The sequence below is a fragment of the Benincasa hispida genome, chromosome 2 (assembly GCF_027475165.1).
Source record: "Benincasa hispida cultivar pf3 chromosome 2, pf3_genome.v1.1, whole genome shotgun sequence".
NCBI lineage: Eukaryota > Viridiplantae > Streptophyta > Magnoliopsida > Cucurbitales > Cucurbitaceae > Benincasa > Benincasa hispida.
Window position 1 is genome coordinate 36,302,040 of NC_143479.1, and position 8,189 is coordinate 36,310,228.

General features: G+C 33.1%; 1 long non-coding RNA gene across 1 annotated transcript; it reads right to left on the reverse strand.

The window, feature by feature from the left end:
* Positions 1–6,103: 6,103 nt before the first annotated feature.
* Positions 6,104–7,296, reverse strand: LOC150037866 (uncharacterized). The gene is made up of 2 exons (XR_016527917.1): positions 7,164–7,296; positions 6,104–6,652 (listed from the first exon to the last, which is right to left on the reverse strand). It is a non-coding gene; the product is annotated as an uncharacterized LOC150037866 (long non-coding RNA).
* Between the last annotated feature and the right edge of the window lie 893 nt (positions 7,297–8,189).

The following is an 8,189-nucleotide window of genomic DNA, read 5'->3' on the forward strand; positions in this document are numbered from 1 at the left end:
AAAAGAAAACTATGGACAAGGCTAAATTCTATAGAAATTTTTCTAAGTAACCGAACTTCTATTCTAAAGGATGCCTTTTGTATTTATAGGGCCTCGTGGTGAAGGTGGCTTCTTTCTTGTGATTGCACATGCGATGGCTTTAATTCCTGACTGATGCACCGAATATTTGTCACTGAAAAGCTGAATGTACTTGTACGTTAGCGGCTATTAACTTAATCATCTTTCTATCCCATTATGATTAATTATACCTTTCACCCATATGCGCCCACCAAGTTGCACTGACCGAGTTGCGACAATCCTTCTTGAGCAAATGTTTGCGAGCACAATCATCGTAAAGCCTTGTGGTGATGTTGCGCTCGACTGATGATTTCCTATGATCGCAATTTTTTCCTTGCATTCACGCATAATCTGCATAAAAACACAAAAATCAACTATTCCTGTGCGTTGAACGCATGCGACCGCAATATTATGAATGTGATTCTTTTTGGACGCAATTTAACATGTTTTATCAACACAAGCCAACAATTTTTAAGAACTTAGCACTATGATAACGTGCATTTCTGCCCCCATCTGGCCCCCGCGGAGCTTTCTCACTTACACCATCAATGATATGGCTGCTTTTCTTTCTACTTAATGTTCAACATGGCATGCTTGCCCACTTATGTTGGTGTGTTGGATGATGCACCGCCCTCCTCGGTCGTATCACGACACTTCTCTTGGCCCTCTATCTTTCTTTGCAAGATGTGTCGACACTCATGTGTCGCCACTGCACTGTCTGCACAAGTGGGGTCACAATCTATTATCTTAAAGTTAGATTGTGACACTGGGCATGCGAGTGTAGAAAAGCTGCTCAACCAATAGTCTCCCTTGTTTTTCGTTCACAATTTAAGAGCTAAAAACATAAATTCCAACTACAGCTATTTCAACTAACCTTCGTAGAATTGAAGGGGAACTTTAAAAGTACCTTGCCTCAAATTTTAGAGCTTTAATAGCCCTTGGATAACTCAAAAATAGCTTCAATCCCTCGAGCTTCCCTCTTTACCGAGTACGTAGACAATCTTCGATTTTTCTTAAATTCCACAACCTTCTAGACATCTAGTGTGAACCTCGAATCCTAATTTCTCTACTTGAATATATTCCCTATTGAGATCAGTGTGATGAGTAGATTGACGTGGAATCTAGTGTGAATGTGAGGTGGTGGCATCAGATTGGAGGCTCATGCATTGGCAACATGGGACGAAGACACTTAGCTTGCAATGATCACAGCATTGCGTTGATGGAGTGAGAAGGAGACACTTGGCCATGCTGCCAAGTAGGTGGTGTCAACTCTGGAGAAGATTTGGACACCTATAAATAGAGCCAAGAAACTTTATTTTTAGTTCAAAATTCAGAAATACCATAAAAAGAGTGGGAGAGTTGAGCAAACCTTGCGTTGGAGCCAAATCCATACGTTAGTCATAGAGGACGCATTGGACAGTGCGGTCTGAAGAGGACGCACCAACTTGGGACGAGGAGTTCTCCCAATTTACTCATGATTTTGGAGTGATTCTAATGTCACCTGAAAGCTATGAGAGTCTAGATTTTATGGTAGGCTACCGAATGAAAGGTTCGAAGGGATCAGGCTGGAAACCAAGAAGAATGCACAAGGGTCAGGTTGTCAGATTAGTTTGGGCCAGTCTTGAAGATTCTGTGATTTCGGCCAAACCACGAGAGGTTTTGAGCTCAACTTTTAGGGTAAGCTTCCTCTGACATTTTAGAATATGTTTGTAGAAGGAAGTATCTCAAAATAAGATTTATAAATATGAGTAATTTGAGCTGTAATTTGAATATGGATTCTAGGGGTGAAAAGGGAGCGTGAGGTAGAAAAGGGAGCTACTAGAGTGAAAACCTCCAAAGCAATCAAGGTGAGTGGCTAAAACGTTTTGACTAAAACATTTTCTTAAAATGTTTGATTACAACGTGTTATAAAAAGCATGTTTTAAAGAAGATTATTCTCATGCCAACTAGTTTTTCAAGGTGATTTTCAAGCAAACCATGAGTTATGTTTTAAACGCATGCATGTGTGAGAAATTGTTAAAAAGAGATTTATATTTGTTAAATATACTCAGCATGCGTTAGTACCTTTAAAGCCATGTTTTTATATGTGTTATACTTTACATGCTTTAAAGAGATAAAGTCATTTATGACTAGTTTTACTTAAAACGCGATACCAAAGGACATTTGAGAAGGTATCTGCCCAACTAGATATTGAAGGACATTTGATAAGGTATCTATTGGTACTAAAGGACATTTGAGAAGGTACCAAACAAACCAGATACTGAAGGACATTTGAGAAGGTATCTGAATAGAAGTACCTAAGGTATGATGGTACTTAGTATGGCCACGTGCACGTAGGTAGTTAGAGTCAGAGATTGAGCAAAAGGGTTCTCTCTTGACTAGCAGTTGGTGTTGGGATTGTTTTATCCATAGTAAAAGTTATTCTCGACTGAGAAATAGTTTATTGTTTTATGATTAAAAAATCTTATATGTTTTATGCTTGGAAAATGTTTTTGCTACAGTAGAGATTTTGCATGAGAATCAATTATCTTTCTTAAGTCACTCACTGGGCGTAAGCTCACCCCGTTTTCAAATGTTTTCCTTCCCTCTCCCCCCCCTCCACAGGTAGCGGTCAAATCTTCTGAAGATAGATCTGCATCTACTCTGCCACTAAAGGATAAAGAGATTTGCAACCCATCTATTTAAGTGGTTATTGTTAATATTGTACACATGTTACTGTTGTTCATATACGGACTAGAGTTTTTGGGTTTTGAGACGTAAATCTAGTGTTATAATGACTCTAAATATGTTATGTTTCTAAATTAATAAATTTTTGGCCTAAAGACATTCTGCTGTATATGAGTTTTATATTGGTATCAGAGTTATTCCGCAACAATTAGTAGGCAGTAAGTGTCAACCACAGAACTGCTGCAGTCATGCCCTTTCCTAGGCTAAGAGGGTGGTCTGGGGCAGGGTGTGACATCTAGTTCATTCAGTAGCCTTCCCAACTCATCCACACTCAATTATATGCAAAAGAAGATCCCTTTTGCCCTGATTGGATTGTTCACACAAATTCTTCCTTTCTCACTCTCTTTATAGTTGTACTTTAGTCGAGCACCTCTTCCAATAACCCATTTAAATTCCAACCAGCTCCCGCTTACTCTCATTCCTTCATGGCTTGAACTTAGATCTTGCATGTTTATAATTGTGTTATTTATCTTATATTTTGTTGTCACTTTGAAAGGCCCCATTGATTAGAAAGTGTCTTGCAAGATAAGTAATGTACAATCGAGGAAGAAATAATGATTTATATGCCTTCTTTAAAAAAAATCAGCTAAAGAAATTCTTTGCACTAAAACCAATACAATATAAAAAAAATGATGAACTTGTATGGGGATGTTTGGGGCAAAGAGTTAGTTATTATAGTCCTAGATTATTATAGTTAAGTTATAATAGTTTGTATTTTGGGGTGTGATTATTTTAGTTTGAGTTATAATAGTATGTGTTTTAGATATAAACTATTTTAGTTTAAAAAAATAGTAAATATTTTAGCAAAGGATAAAAAAAATGATGAATGCAAAATAATAAAAACTGTAGCAAATAGTAAATAGTAAATACTGTAGCAAATAGATGTTTCGAAATAGTGTTGACTGTAGCTAATGGGGGAATAAATTTACTGTAGCCAGAGGTGAGTATTATAGTTTTAAGATAATCTTTGCTCTAAACTTACCTGTAATGTTTGTGCATGATTAGGGATAGAAGAGCTACCATTGCTAGATTAGTTAGGACATTTGTGAGAAAAAGATGAGTAAAGTTTTCTGCAATGATGTGTGAAAGCTAATACCCCTAGGTAAAAAAAAAAATACAAGTTTAGAGTACCCTAGAATTTGATTTAAGACACCTTAGTCGACATATTACTATACTGATTGTTTTGATTCTTAATAGTTAGTGCTTGAGCCATAGTAGGGAGAAAATGAATTGAGAGCTATATAAAACTGTTTTAGGTTGTTAGGACATAATTAGGAGGGTTTTGAACTGACTTACACATGAATAGTCTAGAATCAATTTTAATAGTGCTTCATTGACTAATTATGATTGGATCCACTGTTGATGGCAAAAATTTATCCTAGGAGACTGTTAAGACTTAAGTAATGAATCTTGCAAGTTGAGTGAGCATATCTTGTGTCAATGTATGTAGAATTCTACCTTTCTCGATGACAATGAAGAACTAAGTTGGAGATGTTTGATACGACTAAAAATATGTTATCTTGATCCACTTAATTCAAGGTAATTCTTAGGTTTTACATGTTTGTTTTATGATTTTGTAGGTATCGAGCATCTAAGAGGTAGAATTGAGCATTAGTGATGAAATGGAGCTAAAATGGGCTAGAACGGAGCTAAAACATATGAAAATGGAGCTAAAATGAGCCAAAATGGAGTGCTAGTGACGAAGTGGAGCTAAAATGGGCCAAAACGGAGCTCCAATGCATCAATAAAGAAAGAGAGCTAAAATTACTATTTTCCCCTACATGCGTGTTAGGCAACCATGTGTCGTGCTCAACTCCTAAAGGTAGAGAGCATTGTTTTTCGGAGATATGTTGAACGCCACGCACTGCGGAGATAGACTTGCACAAACGCACATTAGTGCTATAGTGCCACCGTGGCGCCATAACAATTTTTATACATATTGAGTGAGCCGCCTAGGGTTTTGATCACCCGATCCAAATTGATTTTCTACCGTTTTCTCTCATTTTCTCTAGTTCTTTGACCTATTGATATATTCAAACAATTCCTCCTCAATTTTCATGTCAATTATGGGCTAAGGAGTTAAATCTAGCTTAGGCGTAGAGTGATTTTCCTCGTTCTTTGTAGACTTGTGAGATTTAGATCGTCTAATTATAATTTTACATATTGTCTTTGGATTCTTTTACTATCTCGAATGTTTATGACTATGTATTCTCAAGAATGTCTGACAAATTCGTTGGAATTATGTAATCGATAGCTAGAGACTAAATTATAATACATGACATATAATTGTAATTTGATCAAAGGTAACAAAAGAATAGATCAGCTTGTGAAGTATTGTCTATCATAGTGAATGATGGTCTAATCAACCTAGGAAAAATCTTGTTGAATATTGACTTAGGCTATTATAAATTTAATATTTACCTTAGTGTATTCCCTTAGTCTTAACATGACCAGTTCATCTGATTACAATTCATCTCATCTAATGAAATTTATTAATTTGATAATTTGAATTCTTAGCTAGTTTTATAGGTGAGTTGGCTAAGCTTAGATAATATAGAAATTAATTTGATGAATTTATGATCAAGTTGCAACATAAGGAATAACTCGAACACCTAAGCTAGACCGTTTAATCATTCAAATTCACTTTTTTTTTCTTGCTATTTATTTTTCTACAATCAAACAACTGAATTTCTACCCTCCCCTTAGTTACCTCGGGTTGTAGACAATTTAATAGAGAAATTGAATGGTTCCTTGAATTCGACATGTGCTACCACAACTACATATTAGATAGAAATGGTTAAACTATTTAATCTGAAATTAGGTAAAAAAATTCTGCCAATCAATGTACAAAAGTTTGAGTATTTTTTGAGATACATGCATGTTGTACTCGATAACTTTAAGAGGTTGATTTAAGAAAATCTTACTATCTAAGTCTATGAATTTACTCGCTATTTTGAATTATCATTAAAACTTTTGTTTTTCATCTTGAATAACAGTAAAGTATGAAAGAGATGGATCTCAATGGGTGGTTGGAAAAATAGTCACCAAAATTCTCCATAAACATATTGAATCGAATATTAATAAAAGTGTCTGTATTGTGTTTCGAATTTTTTATATGAATGTTGGCATTATTACAGACTTAAATATGACAACAGGAAAGTGTTGTGGTACAATCAAGAGTACTACGATCTTAGTTTATTCCTTATATTCTAGTTAGATGAAAAGAACTTATGAAAATTCAAATGATTAATAATAACATGATTCACTTAGATCTTGGTATTGATTCACAATACATATTTGATTGAAAATCATGCTAAAGTGTTTAAATTAACCTTATTGCTAGTACGCAAAAGGTTGTATTATTTATCATTTCACATGTATTCAATATTTAACACATAATTAAAACATAAAGTGTTTAAACTACCCTTCTTACTTGGAAATAAAAGGACATATTATTTATCATTTCATTCTATTACTTTATATTGTTCTCTTAATATATTATTCTCAGGCTCATTTTTATGCGTTCACCACAAGGGCTCCTATAATAAGCCCCGACTTCCAATGTGTTCCAAGTTGAGACATCTAAAATCGGATCAACCCACTGCTCCCAAGTAAGAATTTTCCTATCAAGATATTGAACCACTCATTTCTTGGCTTATTTTGTAGTATTTCTTGAGACTCTTCCGCGCTTCCATCTGGCATCACGATTTTCTTGGTCATAGGAAGGTCCCATCCATTGGCATTATCTTTCAACACCACCTCCATATTTACTGTGTACCAAGTATTTTGTTTTAAGTTAGAAGAACTCATGTCAATGAAACAATCAAACCAAGATACCTGAAGAAGCTCTGCATCTTCGATTGTATACCTACAAGTTTTTAAACACAATAATGAGAGAGATTACATTAAGTAAAGGCAACTCTTTCTTTCTCCAAAGTCGACCAAACACGTTCTTACTAAATTATATTATTCTTCCTCTTATTTTACGGATAAAACTAATTTATTTAAAAAAAACAAATCCTATTTTATTTTAATTTATTTAGAAGTGAATCATAAGTATTAACCTTATTCAAAATTGAACTTGAGCATACGTTTTTATATCTCATAATAATATAATATAGCATAAGATATAAGATTGTTTTCAAATAGAGAAAAATGAACCAATTTATTTATAAATATAGCAAAATAACACCGTCTATCAATGATAGACCGTGATAAACTTCAACCATTGGGTAATAGAAGGCTAGCACCGTCTATCGCTCATTGATGCATAATGAAATTAATAATTAGTTTATATTGTGATGAACCAAGAACAAAAGAGTGAACAATAATTAAAGCTTTTGATAATGAACAAATAAAATTTGGGTTTAAGACTATACCCACAACATTCCACCTTGTTCCATTTCTAGTATTCTTTGTTATCATTCCATGCTATTGTGAGAGCTCATGGAAATGCCGTAAATTGTGTGCTCATTGTTTTCTCTTTGGTTCGCCACTAAAAGAATTGGACTTTGGAGGAGAGATGTGGGAATAAGTAACTCCACTACTCTTTTATATTCACGCACAAGGGTATTTTAGACCTTTCAAAAAGTAAGAATTTTTTTGTATACCTTATCCTTTCTCTCTTATCTTTAATGTATCTTGTTGTTTTATCATCTTATTTCTGTTTTTGATATATCTATTTAATTTACTTTTAAATTATTTTAAGTTTTAAGGTACTTACAAGGGGTATTACTTTAAGAGCGGTAATAAATAAGAGTTTATTCGGTAGGTAATCCAAATTCTGTTTTATTTTTTCAGATTTAATTGTTCCATAAATATACATTTAGTATATAATCTAGATTATGTAATTTAAAACTGTTTCAGTATTTTCTTATCCAAATAGTCCAATTTATGAAAAACAATATTTTTATGTTTTCATGGTTTTCATAATTTGAATTTGAAATTTTCATATTATGAATAATTGTTTAAATTAGAAATCAATTTAGGAATATAGTTCCAAACACATATCTCAAAACACCGAATACAACTTTGTATTCATTGAATCCATTATTTTATAATTGCTTATCAGACAGTATAAAATTTTTTTTAAAGAATAATAATTATAGCAAAATATATCAGGAATAAACTTTATTGTTGGTAGACTTCTATTAGTGATATAGTAAATTTTGTTATATTTGTAATTTTTTTATTGTGCTATATTTACTAATATTTTGAATCTAATTGCTATATTTACGACTGTCTTTAAATCTTAAATGTTTAATTGAAACTTATTATTAAAATTATTAAAATTTATAAATTTTTTTATTGTGCTATATTTACTAATACTTTGAGTTTAATTGTTATACTTACGACTATCTTTAAATCTTAAATGTTCAATTGAAACTTATTATTAAAATTACAAT